Here is a 20,291-nt window from a genome sequence, read left to right on the forward strand (position 1 = left end):
ATGTGTTGCTTCCCCGTTCACCATCTTCTTCCCGGTGCATGTAAGTGTGTGTATTGCGACACAATTTTGAAAGTTAAATTCTGTGGTTTGTCCGACTCAGTCGGGTTGTCCGACGGCCACGCCCCCGAATTGTGTTGCATGAAAGCCGGTGCACCAAAATCTGATCGCGTATGGCAAAAACCCCTGTGCAATTCAGGGCAAATCGGAAATATTCGGGAAACCCGACAGAAATGCGTCCAATGGACCCTTAGTAAATGTGCCCCAATGTCACCACCTCCAGTCAAAAATAAAATGAAATTGGTGAAGTCCAAGGGGGAGACTTATCAGAAGTGTCTGAGGTAAAAAATTTCTAGTTGCCCATGGAAACCAATCAGAGCTCAGCTTTAAATTTAAAAACAGCTGTGGGAAAATGAAAGCTGAGCTCTGATTGGTTACCATGGGCAACTAGTACAGTTATGCTCTTAGACACTTCTAATGAATCTCCCCACAAGTTTTCATTACTTTATCCTATAGAGTACATAGGGCACGCTATCTTCTGCCACGATGCCACGAATACTGTACTCTGTGGGATGACACTCAAGTACACTGTAGTTTTGTAACTTTTGTACAAATGGGACTTGCTACATCTACAGTATATATCAAACTATACAAATTCACATTGGTATTAAAGGGGTTACTCACTGTAGGTAAGCATTTTACTGCATGCTAATCTGTCCTATTACCCATAAATCATCACATAGCGTCAGGAGTAGTCATTTCCCTGGATATTGCCGGCAGAGGACGGTGCAGAGTAGAAGGTCGTTACACATTTGTCATTTTTGATTCTCAGGATAAAGTGACTTGAGAATGCCATAAAGCTGTGGACTGTACAGAGATAATGGAAATGTTAAGGCCTGTGGCAGGTTAATAATTTAGCTGACATTAGTATAGATTACAGAGCCATCCTACAGGTCTGGATGTAAATGGCGGTAATATTCTTTACAATGGTTATGCGATGTGTTACACAGTTATGAATTACTTTCATTAAAGCAGACTATGACATATAATAATTGCCAGTGGTGCAGCAAAGGTTTACTGCGCTGCTGAATATACAAGGCCAGATGTAAAGTATTGCAAAGATGGAAGCCTTAGTGGCTACAATGTCATAATAGTCTGAATTCAGGGGCAGAAGATGTACCTGTAGACAGGGCCGGCGCTAGCACTGGGTATAACAGGGCAAGTGCTGGGGGCCCCGAGCTGCTGGGGGGGGGCACATAAGGCTGTACATAAGTAATCCATGGGGTGAGGAGGCTGTATCTAATGAATTTATAGGATGTGCAACACCCTCGCCGATGCAAGGCGAAGGAGTGCTTGCGAATACGTCCCACAGCATGTCATCACACAGGGGACATTGCAGTGGTAGCTCCTGCCTGGCAGGGCAGGAGTTAAGTGTTTTGTATGATTCAAGATCTGTCGTCCAATCACTTGTATTGCATTCTGTCTAATGTAAGCTGAGATGTAATTGGAGGAGCAGCCACCACCTGACCAGGGGAGTTACAAAACCCCTGGCCAGGAATGTTCTAGAGAGCAGTCTCTCTCAGGAGAGAGAAGAGAACAGCTTAGTCTGAGCTCAGCTCAGATCAGAACAGCTAGAGACTAGTTTTAGCCTAGCTCAGATCAGAAGAAGCAGACTGGGTTATCCCAGTCCAGACTCTATTCAGCCAGCATACCATACCAGAGCAGGAAGAGCCTAGCCCCTGCCTCTGAAGAGTGGAGCTAATAGATAAGAGTTAGTGAGGAAAGGGGTATCATTCTACCTTCAAGGGTGATACCTGAAGCACTCCAGGACAAGCTGAAGCTTCCTATTAGGACACAGCTACCTCCCAGCCTGCCCTCTGCATCCAGGCTGGCGATCTACCTCCTGTGGCTTCCTCCAACTGCATCTCAGTACTCCACCATTCTGTTAAAGGCACATTGCTGCGGTTCCTGCCGGTTCCAATAAAGAACTGTAAGTTGTTTTCGTTCAACCTCTGCCTCCGTCTGGTCCCTGCTACTACGGCTGCCATCATCACAGGCACCCTGTCCACCACACAGAGACTCATACTCTAGACACGAAAGGGTTGCCCCAGGGAGATCCGCTATAGCAGCCTCTCCCTTATCATTTCTTGCCAACACCACCCTGCTGGAGACCTGCCAGGCTGTAGGACAGTGTCACGGGTGCTCCTGCGATCCATGTCACGGATCGCGGGTACACCCATGCTCTGCTGCCGCGGTCCCCTCTCCCCCAGCCCTCACTTACCTCTCCTGGCTCCTGTCTGTGCTCCAGCTCACGGCGTGTAGGCTGCAGGCCTCCTTGCCTGCAGTCGCATGCTCTCACCACTAGAGGGCGCGTGCGCGGACTTCTCAAGCCTTAAAGGGCCAGCGTCCTCCTGATTGGCTGCTGCTAATCCGGCTCGCCCTTGTAAACCTCCCTTCTATCCCTGCTGGATCTTCTCCTAGGATTCCTATGGTTTCCATGTCAGGCTTCCCTAAGCCGTTCCTGTGAAGAGAAGGCCCCTTAGTGTTTCCAGACGCTTTCCTGTGTTCTCCAGCGTTCCCATACGCTCCTGGTGTGTCCTGTCTTCCAGCGTTTCCAGACACCGCCGTGTCTCCCGTCTCCAGCGTTTCCATACGCTTCCTGCTGTGCCTCCCAGGGTTCCAGTCCAGCGGTGTCTGCAGTCCGTGCCAGTGTCACCAGTGTTCCTCTGTGTTGCTGCTGTCATCCCAGGCTTGGACTGTTTCCTGCACATCCCTGTACCTTGGCTGCCACCGCGGGCCTCATACCATCTCCTGCGGTGGTCCAGAGGGTCCACTGGTCCACAGACTCCTCCCTCCGGACTCTTCCCATAGAGACTTTTAGTTCCGTTGTCTGTGTGACCCGTTACAGACAGCCCTCCGGTTCCCCATACCAAGCACCGTGACACTAGCGTGCCTAGGCCGCAACCGCCAGCCACTCAGGTACTGCGGGCCCCGGCTGACTCCAGGCCCCGAGAAAAGGCTAGGCCCCGGTGGGAGATGTTGCAGATGTGAAGGGGATTTATATAAAATAATCATGAGCGGGCTGTTTGGTATGATAAACTAGGGAATATTTTAGGGAACAGCGGACTGTTTTAGTATTTTGAATTTTTAATGCCGCCATGTGATTTCACTGCAAAGGGGCCTACTGAGGCTCTGTCGCCCAGGGGCCTAATGAAACTTGGAGGTGACTATGTCTGTAGGACCCGGGGATAACATATCCAGTGGCCTAACTTTGGCGATCTTACCAGCTACATCCTATCCTAAATCCAGATCTTTTCCTCTGCGTGGAGATTTTCGACACACACACACACAATGCTACCACTTCCCCTTTTAGGATATTAAAGTGTCTGAAGTAGTAGTTGGTCAGTATATAGTCAAGTAATGGAGGCTGTGGAGAAAAATGGAACTACAAGGTTTACAGTACATGTCTGTACACATTACATTGCTCAGTTGGGAACATAAAAAATAAGTTTCAATGGTGTAAAAAGCAATAGAGCTACAGTTGGGGGCCTGTTTTGGAAAAGACTCAGTGGTATGGCTAATATCTCACATGACTTCTCTAATGTTCGTAAATAGGACCTATCGCCAGGTTTTACCTCACTGAACTACTAGCACCCTCAGGTAGGGTATGAAATTTCCTTTGTAGAATTTAAGTGAAATCTCACTCTTTTACCTATAAAAACTATTAAAGGGAACCTGTCACCAGGCTTTGCCCCACTAAACTATCGGTTCCCTCAGGTCGGGTATGAAATGTCCTTTGTAGAAGACATTTCCCTCTTTTACCTATAAAAAAATCTTCTCAAAGTCAGGCAAATCTGACTCTTCTCATCTCATTTGTTACATGAGATGAGTCAAGTTTAATGGTTGTAGAGGAAGTATCACTTCCGAAGCCCCTATATTCTGTTCTATACCAACTAAAAACATTTTTGTGTTATATTAAAGATACCAATCACATGTTTCAGATCGCATAAGGTGAGCTACAGATCCACACATACAAGCAGCTGAATAGATAGTTGGAAATGCAAGCTCCAGGAAAAGATCCAGTTCCTACATCATTTTGAACTGCCTGTAAGTTCATTTTTGTACTTCTCAGTACCATCGGCTTATCTTAAAGCTCTGAAAGATGATATTCTTATCTTTAATGTGACACAAAATAATATTTTTAGGTGCTATAGAATCAAAGATAAGGGCTTCTGAAATGACACGGCACCTGCAACCACTAAACATGACGCATCTCATGTGAGTGTTGTAGAGGTAGCTACCAAACTTATGGAGTAGTTGACTTTCTGTATCTAAGCTGTGAAATATATATCTAATATATAAAGCTGAGTGTGTGTGTGTGCATGTATGTCCGTACCGTGGCGTGTTTACAATCACCAATCACAGCCGCTCTCTGTGACTCAGGGAATGTCTTAGACAAGGTTTTGAGGCAACCCAACATATACAGGAGCCATTGTCTGCTGCTGCTGTGGCAGTTAGAAGCCGAATCGTGATTCATTGCTATTTTGCCACAGATCATTAATATGAGCTCTGAGCTTGGATTGGTTACTATAGGCAATAAGTAAAATACAGCTCATGATGGATAGGGATACAGAGATATCTATGGGGGAGATTTATCAGAAATTTCTGAGGTAAAACTGTTCCAGTTGCACACTGAAACCAATCAGAGAGCAGATGTAATTTTATAAACAGTTGTGGAAAATTAAAACAATTGATTGGTTGATTGGTTGCTATGGGCAAGACACTTCTGATAAATCATTCCACAGACAAAGTGACAGTCAGAGACAATCAGAGACAAATACAGAGACAGTCAGAGTCAGAAACAGGCAGTCAGAGACAGACAGAGAAAAATGGAGACAGAGACAGTCAGAGACAGAGACAGTCAAAGACAGAGAAAGTCAGAAACAGACAGACAGTCAGAAACAGACAAAGCCACTCAGAGACAGAAACAGTCATAGACAGCCAGAGATAGTGAGAGAAAGACACAGACAGACCAAGACAGACAGTCAGAGACAGAGAGACAGTCAGAGAGAGAGAGAGAGAGAGAGAGAGAGACTGTCAGAGCAACAGATAGATACATATATAATGTTTTTTTGTCTCTGACTGTTTCTGACTCTCTCTGTCTTTGACGTTCTCTTTCTGTCTCTGACTGTCTCTGTCTATCCCTGATTATCTCTGTCTGTCTCTGACTATTTCTGGCTGTTATTGACTGTCTATAATTCAATTTTTTTCTCACTGTCTCTGTCTGTCTCTGACTCTCTCTGACTCTGGTTTTCATTGACTGTCTAAGACAGTGGCCTTTATTTTGAAAGATGGTTGAAAGGAACCTGACCGTTAGTGCTGAATTATGGGTCGTATGAAGATACCGAAAGGAATAGACCATGGTCTGTAACTGGAAAAGTTGTATTGAGAAACTAAGCTAAACTTTCACAAGCAGAGGTTTTAGCTATGACCCTGGATACATCATAATATCTTAATGAGTTCCGATCAAAAGTCAGGTTCAGCTCTGCCGTGTCTGTCCATCAGAACCCTGCTGAGTATTTCTGAAAGCGGTAGCGCAATTTTCCCAAATGCATAGAATTTCCTCTAAAATGCCTATTTACAAATCACAATAGAACTGCAATTGTAATAGAAAACTGTTAGAGCCTAAAGTGGTTGATAATGTGCTCTCATAATAGCTAAAACATCTTATGAACAATTAGGGAAATGTAAGGAGTCTGTGTAAAGAGACTAATGACTGTGTCAAATGACTTTTTCTTTGTTGCATAACTATGAATGTCTTAAGGTGGTATTAGTAAATGGTAAGCTAATGGCTGCCAGCAATAAATTGCAAAATGTGGCAACTCGGTGTGTGTTCCTATGTTGCTTTTATATGATGTCATATATTAAACATTGCTTCAAGGGAAGAATATTCAAATAATATGGCATCAAGTCTAATTACATCCTAATTCTATGCTGATTAATTTGTAATTATACCTTTAGAGCTGTCAGAGATCCTACAGGGCTCCAAACCCCCCGCATGGTCATAGCCATATCTACTTACTAAATACATCCATTACATGTTCTTGTGTCTTATTTACTTTTATTATTTAATTGTTGGTGTTTCAAGTTCTATTTTCTGTACATGATTATGGGAGAAGCCATTTTTAGTTGTTTGTGCAAATATCCACTTGGACCAAAGACACATTAGTGTGGTGTGGGACAGGCCCACCAGAGTACCAGAGGATCCTCCGGAGGGTCCAGGCTCTGAACCAGTATTGGACCCCAGAGGTGCAGCAGAATACAACCTAATTTGGAGGCTACTACAGTCTATTTTCTAGAAGCTGATGGAGGCATAATATATCTGATGGGCCCAAGGAACCTCAGTCTGATACTTGTGTATACATCTGTGTCAATATTCTCCTCGGTCTGTGGAGTGTGGCTGAGGATGCGCTGACTATCTCATCAGGTCTCTCTTGTATATTGTCAGTTTGAACACTGGCTTAGGTTTTCCTGGCTGTTTGGAATTAATTGCACCATACTCATAACCTTCTGCAGCTGATCTGGGTCATTAACAGTTAAGCCACTGTGACTGACAGAGCTCTGCTCCAATCGTTCCTGGGGTCGGGACTCTGGCTTCACATTAATCATATGCTCATACTCAGTACAGAGTTGGCTATAGATCTCCTTTAAAGTTAGCTCCTGGTATCCCGTATTCCTGTATTTATCACTCTGGTGTCTTTAATTTCTACTGTATTCAGACTTTACTTCTGCCTTGCGATCCTGTACTGTGTTGAAAAAGGCTTGTGGGCGAGCCGAAACGTGTCCTACTTTCTGCTGTATCACGAATAAAAGGAGCTTACAAGATTTCTGTTTGCCGGGATTTCTATTGCTTATTTACTCCTCTCATTGAACAGGGAGAGGGGGGAAATAAGCTGTGACATCATCTATTGTCAGTAGTGATGTAATGATGGGTCATTGTTATCTATATAGAGGTCATTGTACAGGGAGGGGGAGGAGATAAGCTGTGACATCATCTATTGTCAGTAGTGATGTAATGATGGGTCATTGTTATCTACACTCACCGGCCACTTTATTAGGTACACCATGCTAGTAAAGGGTGGGACCCCCTTTTGCCTTCAGAACTGCCTCAATTCTTCGTGGCATAGATTCAACAAGGTGCTGGAAGCATTCCTCAGAGATTTGGGTCCATATTGACATGATGGCATCACACAGTTGCTGCAGATTTGTCGGCTGCACATCCATGATGCGAATCTCCCGTTCCACCACATCCCAAAGATGCTCTATTGGATTGAGATCTGGTGACTGTGGAGGCCATTTGAGTACAGTGACCTCATTGTCATGTTCAAGAAACCAGTATGAGATGATTCCAGCTTTATGACATGGTGCATTATCCTGCTGAAAGTAGCCATCAGATGTTGGGTTCATTGTGGTCATAAAGGGATGGACATGGTCAGCAACAATACTCAGGTAGGCTGTGGCGTTGCAACGATGCTCAATTGGTACCAAGGGGCCCAAAGAGTGCCAAGAAAATATTCCTCACACCATGACACCACCACCACCAGCCTGAACCGTTGATACAAGGCAGTATGGATCCATGCTTTCATGTTGTTGACGCCAAATTCTGACCCTACCATCCGAATGTCGCAGCAGAAATCGAGACTCATCAGACCAGGCAACGTTTTTCCAATCTTCTACTGTCCAATTTCGATGAGCTTGTACAAATTGTAGCCTCAGTTTCCTGTTCTTAGCTGAAAGGAGTGGCACCCGGTGTGGTCTTCTGCTGCTGTAGCCCATCTGCCTCAAAGTTCGACGTACTGTGCGTTCAGAGATGCTCTTCTGCCTACCTTGGTTGTAACGGGTGGCGATTTGAGTCACTGTTGCCTTTCTATCAGCTCGAACCAGTCTGCCCATTCTCCTCTGACCTCTGGCATCAACAAGGCGATTTGAGTCACTGTTGCCTTTCTATCATCAACATCAACAAGGCGATTGATCATCAACATCAACATCAACAAGGCGATTTGAGTCACTGTTGCCTTTCTATCAGCTCGAACCAGTCTGCCCATTCTCCTCTGACCTCTGGCATCAACAAGGCCTTTCTGCCCACAGAACTGCTGCTCACTGGATGTTTTTTCTTTTTCGGACCATTCTCTGTAAACCCTAGAGATGGTTGTGCGTGAAAATCCCAGTAGATCAGCAGTTTCTGAAATACTCAGACCAGCCCTTCTGGCACCAACAACCATGCCACATTCAAAGGCACTCAAATCACCTTTCTTCCCCATACTGATGCTCGGTTTGAACTGCAGGAGATTGTCTTGACTGAGTTGCCGCCATGTGATTGGCTGATTAGAAACTAAGTGTTAACGTGCAGTTGGACAGGTGTACCTAATAAAGTGGCCAGTGAGTGCCATCTATTGTCAGTAGTGATGCATTGATGGTCAGTGTTATCTATATAGAGGTCATTGTACAGGGAGGAGGAGATGAGCTGTGACATCATCTATTGTCAGTAGTGATGTAATGATGGGTCAGTGTTATCTATATAGAGGTCATTGTACAGGGAGGAGGAGGAGATAAGCTGTGACATCTATTGTCAGTAGTGATGTAATGATGGGTCAGTGTTATCTATATAGAGGTCATTGTACAAGGAGGGGAGGAGATAAGCTGTGACATCTATTGTCAGTAGTGATGTAATGATGGGTCAGTGTTATCTATATAGAGGTCATTGTACAGGGAGGAGGAGGAGATAAGCTGTGGCATCATCTGTTGTCAGTAGTGATGTAATGATGGGTCAGTGTTATCTATATAGAGGTCATTGTACAGGGAGGGGGAGGAGATAAGCTGTGACATCATCTATTGTCAGTAGTGATGTAATGATGGGTCATTGTTATCTATATAGAGGTCATTGTACAGGGAGGGGGAGGAGATAAGCTGTGACATCATCTATTGTCAGTAGTGATGTAATGATGGGTCAGTATTATCTATAAAGAGGTCATTGTACAGGGAGGGGGAGATAAGCTGTGACATCATCTATTGTCAGTAGTGATGTAATGATAGGTCACTGTTATCTATATAAAGGTCATTGTACAGGGAGGAGGAGGAGATAAGCTGTAACATCATCTATTGTCAGTAGTGATGTAATGATGGGTCAGTGTTATCTATATAGAGGACATTGTACAGGGAGAAGGAGATAAGCTGTGACATCTATTGTCAGTAGTGATGTAATACTGGGTCAGTGTTATCTATATAGAGGTCATTGTACAGGGAGGGGGAGGAGATAAGCTGTGACATCATCTATTGTCAGTAGTCATGTAATGATGGGTCATTGTTATCTATATAGAGGTCATTGTACAGGGAGGGGGAGGAGATAAGCTGTGACATCATCTATTGTCAGTAGTCATGTAATGATGGGTCATTGTTATCTATATAGAGGTCATTGTACAGGGAGGGGGAGGAGATAAGCTGTGACATCATCTATTGTCAGTAGTGATGTAATGATGGGTCAGTATTATCTATAAAGAGGTCATTGTACAGTGGGGGGGGGAGATAAAATGTGACATCCTCTATGTTCTGAGTGTCTAATCCATAGTGTCATTTTGTATCACAGTATTGATGTATTCAGAAACCTAAGTGTCCTCTATTTCGTTCGTTTTTAGACATATTTTGCTCACACTATGGCTACAATTACTACATAGAAACATTCTCTTGCTCCGTCTACATCTGACAATGCATAAAATACAATGGTATAAAAAGATTTTTTTTTACTTTAAGGACAGAAAAATATGAAAAGTTCTGCAAAAATAAGTCTATTGTAACAAAAAAAAATGTCATTAAGCGGCAGAAAATATTTCAACAGTCCCACACGATGCCGGCACATCAGCGGCAACAAAAGGCAAATTCTCGGAGCTGCGACTGCTGAATTAATTCATTGTAATGGAATTTGTACAGATGTAATGTAATGATAGAAAAGGAGATCTGGACTAAATGGCAGATTGTACGATGCTGAATAAATTGCCAGGTCTTCAATTCCCAAGTCTTCAATAGACGTCCTCGTGCAGAATATCAGACACAGGGTCGGATTGTAACCGACCTTCTGTAATCTGCTGCTTTATGCTTCGTTCTAGGAACAAACTGGATATAACAGAGGAGTCTGGAGAGATACAGATCCTTGTGACAACATAAGGAGAGGATATACTGTGAAATGCCTAAGTATTAATAACTCTGCACTTTTGTGCAACGCGGGAATCTAATTTACAGGGATTCTCTCATGATCGGTATCAGTGGCGTAACTAGAAGCTGATGGGCCCCAGTGCAAAGTCTGTGCCAGTCCCCCGACTATAAGGCCCCCCTAAACCTCGTGGGCCTGGGTGCGACCGCAACCTCTGCATCCCCTCAAGTTATGCCCCTGATCAGGATGGTATCTGTTATGCAGCCAGCATGTTATAGAGCAAGAGGAGCTGAGCAGATAGTACTTAGCCTCTTATCTGCAGGCAGCATATTATATAGCAGGAGGGGCTAAACAGATCAGACATAGTTTCCAATCTGCAGGTAGCATGTTAAAGAGCTGGAGGAGCTGAGCAGATTGTACACAGTGTCCTATCTACAGGCAGCATGTTATAGAGCAGGAGGAGCTGAGCAGATTGTATATAGTGCCCTATCTACAGGCAGCTTTTTATAGAGCAGGAGGAGCCGAGCAGATTGTATATAGTGTCCTATCTACAGGCAGCTTTTTATAGAGCAGGAGGAGCCGAGCAGATTGTATAAAGTGTCCTATCTACAAGCAGCATGTTATAGAGCAGGAGAAGCTGATCAGATTGCAAATAGTGTCTTATCTGCAGGCAGCATGTTATAGAGCAGGAGAAGCTGAGCAGATTGTATGTAGTGTCATATCTACAGGCAGCTTGTTATAAAACAGGAGGAGCTGAGCAGATTGTACATAAAGTCCTATCTGCAGACAGCATGTTATAGAGCAGGAGGAGCAGAACGGATTGTACATAGTTTCCTAGATGCAGGCAGCTTGTTGTAAAACAGTAGGAGATGAGTAGATAGTACATAATGGGGCTGATGTATCAAACTTTTGGCTCTCCTTTTCTTTCATTTTTAAGACTTTTCATTGTGCTTGTGCTCACTTGCGACTTTTTTCACCTAAGACAGTCTCCTATCAAAGTGTGCCATTGTCTAGTTATCTGCAGTGTTCCCTGAGTTAGCACCTGAATCCAGATGTCAAAGTTGCAAATTTTGCCGCAAATCCCCGCCTTCCCCTGACTAGGCGCTGAAATTATCTTGTAACCGATTGTGACCTTTTGCGACTTCTGTTTTAAAAAGTTGCAAATTCACTACAGACCAAACGCTACATGTATCAATAAGGAAAAAAAACGCTAAGATACATCCGACCAGCAGAAACCCCCCCCCAAAAAGTCCCCAAAAAACGATTGGACAAAGCCGGATGTATCATACATGTGCCCCATAGTGTTCTACCTGTTGTAGAGAGGAGGAGATGAGCAGATTGTAGTTAGTGCTCTATCTGAAAGCAAGATGTTATAGAGCCGGAGGAGCTGAGAATATTTCACATAGTGTCCTATCTACTGGTGGGCTGTTATAGAGCAGGAGAAGCTGAGCTGCTTGCACATGTCTGATATACAGCGGCGGTATGTTATTGATCCTTAATGGGGTTATCCGACCACAGACACTCCCTATCAATTGAAAGTCTACCACTGAAAATTCCCCTCTTGCGTATTGGGAATGGGGTTCTGTGCTGGGGCAATCCCATTAGGAGTAGACACATCTGAATAGGATAAGAAAGAATTTATCCCATTTATTCAACTTAAAAGTCTTCCAAGCTTTATTTCTCCATAGATCTAAAAATTAGAATACATCAAAAATCGCACGTTAGCATCTGCATTCTTCCTATTGTACAATTGTTAGAGCAGACGTAGTAAGACGGCATCCACCAAAATCCCACAACATGTAACCCCTGCCACTCTCGTTAGTCGCTGATACATACAACCCACATGCTTCTTCTGCGTGATACAATTGTATCAGCAGCGCAGTAGACATATACATATGTCAGTAGACTCTAAGAAAGTTTATATCTTCTAGACTCTACATCCCGACATCGCCTTCACCTGTGCTTCAGAAGGCATCAATGACTACACAGAATGCAGCAAATGTTAATATACAGGCAGTACCCTACTTACAGACGACCCCTAGTTAAAGACGGAACCCTCTCCCCACTGTGACCCCTGGTGAAACTCTCTGGATGCTTTACTTTAGTCCAAGACTGCAACGATCAGCTGTAAGGTGTCTGTATTGAAGCTTTATTTATAATCCTTGGTCCAATTACAGTAAAAAATTTTGAAACTCCAATTGTCACTGGGCAAAAAAAAAATTGTCTGGATCTACAGTTATAAAATATACAGTTTCGATTTACATACAAATTCAACTTAAGAACAAACCTATGGAACCCATCTTGTACGTAACCCGGGGACTGCCTGTATACAAATTAGTGACTGCTTAATCTAGGTTATTCTACAGGTTTTGGGTAAATCTATATACATTTCTATAGTACAGAGCACTGTACATTCCTCTTTGTACCATGCTGTTTATCTAAACCAGACACTTACCAGACCATAAAGAGCTTATGAAATGGAAAGCAAACACGACCTTCTGGAACAGCTGCAGTGTCATTTCCAGAAATGTATTAACTCCAAAAACACTGGATCATCTGCCATTGAGCGCAAGCCTTAAGTCGCTAAATGCGATTAGACTGAGCAGTATATCTTGTTTTCTCATTATAATAAAAATCATATAGAGTTTAAAGGACAAAGGGTCATTTAATAGAACTGAGTGATGGCCTGTCAGAGGGAAACATAGATGGGATTACGGCTTTTAGGGAACAAATAGAATTTCCTATTGCGCATTTCCCTTCGTTCAAAATATTTCCGCGAATCTGAAATTAAGGCCAATTTCAAGACATCAAATTGCACTCATTTGTTTAGTTTTTTTCTCTAAAATCAACATTTGACTATTTGTCTAGAAGCATTTTGATAGACAGGAAAACATTGCAAAAAAATAAGAAAGGCGAGACTGAGTACAACTGGGGTCCAGTTCTTGGGTCTACTTCTTGGGTCTACTTCTAGTTGGGTTGCTGAATAGATTTATGGAACACTGGGACCATGTAAGGGATTTTTGTTAATTTTTCAGTTTGAGGGAAATAATTTAACTACCGTAATTGCACAAAAATTTGATGCAATTTGCAAAAAGCAAAAAAAAACTTACCCTATATAGTACAGACTTGTTTTTTTATTTCATACACTTTTGTGCCTTATTAGATAATTCTGAAAACTAGAAATGAGGGCACCAAAATTCATTAAAAAACAATCCAACTTATTGTATATATGCTTTGTAGAGAAGCTTTGAATAAGGGAAAGAGAACCATATGTATATATATATATATAATATATATATATATATATATATATATATTTGAAATCGAACCTTAAAGGGTCACTCATCACTAATAAAAACCTCTATGTAAATGGAGAACATCTGATAATATAGCAGACACTCAAATGGGCACTCTACTGTAGGTTGTATGATTAAGAAAACCATGTTTGTCTACCCTACTAAGTAATATGAACATCGTGAAGAGGACTCTTGCTCAGTTCCCTCCTCTTTGAGCCTAAGTTAAATGTTCTCTGTAGGAATGTCAACTACAATATACATCTCAAAATTGGCAATTGATCCAATAGGTCATCAGGTAATGCTTCTTGCAGGGATGATCACTGGTTGACCATGGCTTCCACTGGAAGAGTCATACGTTCTCTTGGAGTGTAATCAGTTTATTATCCCATAATCCAAAAAGATTTTCCAGGCATTTTGGAAACTCTGTGGGGGCTGGGGAACGTGTATGCTTGGTTCCTGTGCCATGTCAGTTCTACCAATTTTCAACATATCCCTCTTATGGCACAAGTGGTGTCCTGTGGTCCTAAAAGTCCATCTATTGACTAAAGTGGGTTCAATGACTCCAAGCATTTCCAACCAGATCTGAAATGGTGAAGTACTGACACAAAACGGGAACCCGTAGCTGGAACATCTAAGTTCTTTGCCACTTCTAGCCCCCCCAAAGGATTTTTCAGAATTCCTGGAAAACTTCTTTAAGATAAGGTTGTTTTTTTTTTTTATTATGGATTCCCTTTAATTACTAGTTTAGTCAAGTTGTCTCAAGCGTGTGGCCCTAAACCAGTTGTAAACCTCTAGGATGCAGGCTGAGAATCTTGTAGTCACAAGTTGGAGATCTCTTGACCTAACGTAAAGTAGGATGTACCCAAAATGCCCCCCTATTGTCACATCTCCCTCATTTTGCTAAGCTATAAATGTGTATGTGCCGTAATCCTTTCTTTTTAATAAAAAACGACATCCTATATTTTAGATGGAGCAGTTTATTAACTTTTCATACGAGTTCAGCCCAAGGTCTGGCTTGTTCGGTTGGTCATGCTTTTTACCTCTGCCTGACTCATAATTCATAAATGATTGGAATCTTCAACATACCCTTGAAAAATGGAATTTACAATACACCATTATTATCTGAGCTTTATCACTTTAATCTTTTTTTTTTGTCCCTTTCTAGCAATCAGATTGAGAGTGTCCCTTAATCTCTTTGGTCATAAAACAAGGACAGAAGGTTAACCAAGGTAATTGTGAAGTTTTTTTTATTTGCTAACCTACAAAGCCAGTGAGTTGGAGTTGGATGGACTTTATGGGAAATTTCATGACAAATAGAGAAACTTATCAAAATAGGAATTAGAAAAAAAGTTATACCTTTTTGTTGTTTCTTTAAAAGAGATAGAAATACATAGTTGCCACTAGACATTTCCCATTTTTCAACTATTAGGTATAGAAGCTAAGGAGGTCTACTTGCTATGCTTCCCTTCCCAAAGATAAAAACCAGTAATAAGATTTTTTAACAAGTCAATTTCCCTTGTCATGTTGAACCACTTTGAGTTTTGGCAGAAGCTGCAGGAGAGGGAGGGGGAGAACATGTAATATTAAACTTTCTTTACTTCCATTGTTTCCCATCACTCCTCCATTGCCGTCTGTGATCTAGTGAAACTTTTATGTATTCTTCTCTTTCAAGCTCAGACTATGCCACATACTCTTTCACTTCAATGAAGCTCCATCCCCTGCTTTCCTGATAATGTACTTACACAGCAAGGACTATACACTTTGCATAACCATTTCACTTCCGATTTCTAATTCTAATCTCTCCTGCTCCTGCACATCTCCACATAATTATAGCTTACTATACAGTGTGTACAAACAGATTTTTTTTTCCAGATTTTTATTAAATTATCTGCAGGGATGTAATAATAATAATAATAATAATTCTTTATTTATATAATAATTATTCTTTATTTATATAGTGCCTACAGATTACGCAGCGTTGCACAAAGCATGACAAATTGGTCCCTGTCCCCATGGGGCTAACAATCTAAACCTACCAGTATGTTTTTAGAGTGTGGGAGGAAACCGGAGTACCCGGAGGAAACCCACACAAACACAGAGAGAACATACAAGCTCTCTGCAGATGTTGACCTGGGTGGGACTAGAACCCAGGACTCCAGTGCTGCAAGGCAGAAGTGCTACTCACTCAGCCACCATGCTGCCCCATGTGACAGTACAGAGCTAATACACACAGTGATGCCACAGTACAGGAATAATGCACACAGCGATGTCACAGTACAGAAATAATACAGAACATTAGAAATGAGAGATCCCTAGTCCTGTTGTTCTGCTTTCCCCTAACTCTCCCCGACTTTTCTTATCTGAGCTACGATTCACGTTGTCTACTGTGTAAGATGTGCACATATTATATACATATTATTCTGTACAATGTGTAGTGTAATGTATATAATGATGCACATACTCCATTCTTAGGGTGTCAGGTCGGATGCCGACACTGCGGGCCCCATAGCAGCTGCTATGGCTGCTGCCGCTGTAGTTGCACCCTTGATAACAATCACAGAGATGTTATAGTAGAGGAATGGTTAACACATTGAGGTCACAGTAGACGGATAATGTAGAGAATTATGTAATTCAACCTATTTAAGGTAACAATGGTGCAGAATAAAAGTCTTTACATTCTACCACAGTCTCATGTGACCTTGTATTGTGGTATCTCTAAACTTAAATGCATTTTTGCATGTTGTTGAAATGTTTATACAAAAGTGTTTATTTTAATTACATGTTTAACTACGTAAAAGATTTTCATGTTAGAGTTTATTTTAGTAATCCTATAACTCTTCAGATTAGATTGCATACTTTGTACTGCCATACTATGCTTTATTATACAGACGGTCCTCTACTTAAGAACACCTGACTTACAGATGACCCCTAGTTACAAACGGACCTCTGGATGTTGGTAATTTACTGTACTTTAGCCTTGGGCTACAATAAACAGCTGTAACAGTTATCAAAGGTGTCTGCAATTAAGATTTATTGCTAATCCGGGTTCGTATGACAATCCAACATTTTTAAAAATCCATTTGTTACAGAGACCAAAATAAATTTGGCTGGGGTTACAATGATAAAGTACACAGTTCCGACTTACATACAAATTCAACTTAAGAACGAACCTATAGAACCTATCCTGTACGTAACCCAAGGACTGTGCTATGCTATCCCATGCTTTATATAACATCCTTGCACACATTACTATGCTATAATACAATCTAGATTGTTTTTAACATCAGGTTTGACTCAACAATACATATTTGAGGTTTAGCTGAACCCATAAATCTGGTTCTCACATCTCTGTGTCCATTATTTGCCAAGATGCATACCGTCTTCCTCCAACCACTGTTATTATCACATGATTTACTGTGATCTAGGGTTCTGCTGCTTTATCCCTGACTATTCATCATCACAGAATTACTGTTTTTATCCAAGTTAATAATTTGTATTTCACTTCAAGAACCAGTTCAAGGATCTTTGTGATATTTGTATAAAAATGAAAAGTGAAACTCAGAATACTGTTAGATATGAGCTTTGTATACCCTTAAAAGATCCGCTCAAAGCAAGAACATAGGAAATTGAACATTACCTGGACAATCATGAATGACCATAAAACAGGAGGCCAAATTTATCTGCATATGTGTTTTCCAAACAGGACATGGTCATGTTAGAAAGTGGTACGTGTTGTAGCACGAAAGACTATCTAGACCTTATTGTCACCTTATCAACAGAGGAACCAGATGAGAATATTCTTTTGGAGCTTGAGGTCTGAATCCTATGGTGCCAGTTGAGTTGTCAAGCACACGGAGGAAGTTCTGTTATGGCCTGGGATGTTCCTGTTAGAAACTTACTAAAAATCTAAATCCAAAAATGTTGTTCCTCCTTCGCCAACCTCCCACCAAGGAGTGAAACTGGAAGGGTGGGTAGGTTCCATTCCAGTGCAATTACTATAGCCTGCACTCAGTTCAATTGCATTTCTGATATACCCTTATTAGTACAATAGCCACACATGGGCTGATCAGGGAAAACGTCACGGCTAGTACCCAATGGGGGTCATTTACTAAGGGCCCGATTCGCGTTTTCCCGGCGTGTTACCCGAATATTTCAGATTTGCGCCGATTTTCCCCGGGATTTTGGCGCACGCGATCGAATTGTGGCGCATCGGCGCCGGCTTGCGCGCGACGGAAATCGGGGGGCGTGGCCGAACGAAAACCCGACGTATTCGGAAAACCCCCCGCATTTAAAAACCGAAAAAGTGTCGCTTGGGAAGCGCTTACCTTCACCTGGTCCGAGGTGGTGTATTCCGGCGCGTTGAGATGATTTGAGAGGAACTGCCTTCATAAATCCCGGCCGGACCCGAATCCTGTGCAGAGAACGCGCCGCTGGATCGCGAATGGACCGGGTAAGTAAATCTGCCCCAATGTGTCCAGTCAAAATAAATGACCCTTAGCAAATCCACATTCAACACAAACTAATGTTTTATCCAAAAATTGATGGATTGGATCGTATATTGAAGTTGATGAGCATTAAAGTACAGTATATGTGTTCTATGAATTTCATATAAAAATTCAGGTACTCATTTTTAATTATACATTTTTTTGCACTGGGTTAGATAACCTTGACCTTGGTATGGAGTGGAACTTCCATGGATAATTATATTACAAAGTATCCTCATAGAGGTTATCCCATCATAATGACTGGTCATCTGAAGAGTCCGTCCATTTAGAACACACCTCTATTAGGAAAACACTTCATAAAGTGTGTAATCCACTCTTCTCCTATTGTTAGGCACTGATGTGTGCCTTCTAGTAATGAGAGAACCCGATGGTCAAGTTTGAATGTCCCCCTGGCTAATCATAGCCAGGGGGACACTCAAACTTGACCATCAGATTTTCTCATTACTAAGAGGCACACGTCAGTGCCTGACAATAGGTGAAGAGCGAATCTGGCAAGTTGCTAGGGATATCAACTTGCCAGATTGGCTGTTCGACAACCAAGTAGGTAATATGTCCAATTCAGATGGCCAAACACAAAAGGCGAACCCGACCATCAGGTCTTTAATCTCTAGTGCCCATGTATATTACTATTGCTTTTATAGCACAAACATATTCCAGAATAATCCCACAATCTAATTTCCCAGTTCCAGAAACATAAAGTGGGACAAATATTGAGGGGGGGGGGGGGGCAACAACAGCTACTAAGCTGCCTAATTGACTATATAATAAAGTCATCTATTCTGTCATCTAATTGGCTGTCTAAATTTCTAATATATATTCTGTAGAACTATTTTTTTTATTTCAAGTATATCATTAGATTCATAGCCATGATAGTGAGTAATGTATAGCTTGCGTGTTTCTATTAGCATTACATTAGTCTATGAGATCTGAGAATGTGTTTGTGATCATCTTCCAGTACGGCATTTACAGTACTTTAAACTTCCCATAGAGACTCATGTTAATGAATAGGAAGCACATTCTTCTTACTCATTAAAATAAAAGAGCTTAGGTTGTCAAATAAAGGTTCATTAACTTTAAAGATCCAAGAGGCTCCAGAACCTTAAGAAGCTTGTGTTAAAAATTGCACATGTTTTAGAAGTTGTATAACGTACCATATATGTAACATGATAGATGTACAGTATATATGAAGCAGTAGTACACATTTGATTATAAAACTCATGCACATGTTGTGAAATGTGAATTCACATTGTACTTTATATATTTTTTATATTTATTTTTTTTAATATACTTTTCAACACCTTATTGCTGTTTTCGCTCCTATCACTTCCTAGGATGGTCAGTATAAAATTCCAGGAAGTGGACGGAGACTCTCTAACCAGACACTTTATAATTCCCCTGTGCTGTGAGATGCTGTGTGCTGACAATGTGGTTAGACTATCGGGGTCCAGGTTTATCTACACTTTCATTTAGCTTCTGAACATTCACAAGTATCTGACACATAGAAAAAGAGAGATGAGACAGATCAGAGGTGAGAGATGATGAGATCCATGAGATGCATAAAACATACAATGACATTTTCAGCTCTACTATCTCAGTGATAACATATACTGTCAGCTCTACTGTGCCTCCCTCCCCTGGATAAAGACCTTATCTGCCTGTAGCTTGTAGATTTACTCTCCTCACACTGTTTGCCTCAGGAAGTCTCTGTATGATCTTGTCTTGGAATGCAAGGGAGGGGGGGGGTGGGCAATACAGAGAGCTCTCTGTAGTGTCAGACAGGAGAACAATCTGTTCTGCCCGGCCCTAGACTTATTATTTACGGTTGGATTGGTGACTGTCGTCTTTCCCTGCTCTTTCTTGTAGTTCTGCGATAAGCATGACATGAGGCTATCAGGGATGAATCATTAAAGTGCAGGCTTGTTTCAACTATCATGATCACATTTTAGCCCTATGCAAAAACTTACTTTAAATATGTTATCATTAAAAGCAAATCACTTACCCCTGAATAAGCCCTTTAAAATTGCATTGATAAATGTAAGCATATGTTAATTAAACAAGGCACCATATGGAAGCAATGCCTGTTACATCCACACCGGAATACACCAAGTACATCAGAGAGCTCTATAACATCTTCAACAGACTGGATGGGCATGTGGATTCTCCAACCATTACTATTCCCAAAGCAAATGTATAAAATTGCAACAGTAAGCAAATAAATAAACCTCTATTTCTTATACATTGACCAGTACTTCATGACATGCATAGACCACTATAGTCTAGTACTACATG

At 41.7% G+C, this 20,291-nt stretch overlaps 1 protein-coding gene across 4 annotated transcripts in view; it reads left to right on the forward strand.

Moving 5' to 3' along the window:
- Positions 1 to 20,291, forward strand: part of LOC140076866 (5-hydroxytryptamine receptor 2A-like) — a 354,582-nt gene that overhangs the window by 72,651 nt on the left and 261,640 nt on the right. Inside the window, exon 2 of one of the 4 annotated variants that reach the window (XM_072123626.1) lies at positions 14,663 to 14,726. The exons of the other annotated variants lie outside the window; for them this stretch is intronic. The gene's annotated coding sequence lies outside the window, so the exon portion shown is untranslated. The remainder of the gene's footprint in view (positions 1 to 14,662; positions 14,727 to 20,291) is intronic. 4 annotated transcript variants of the gene reach the window in all.

The sequence above is a fragment of the Engystomops pustulosus genome, chromosome 9, assembly GCF_040894005.1.
Source record: "Engystomops pustulosus chromosome 9, aEngPut4.maternal, whole genome shotgun sequence".
In the NCBI taxonomy this organism is placed as follows: domain Eukaryota; kingdom Metazoa; phylum Chordata; class Amphibia; order Anura; family Leptodactylidae; genus Engystomops; species Engystomops pustulosus.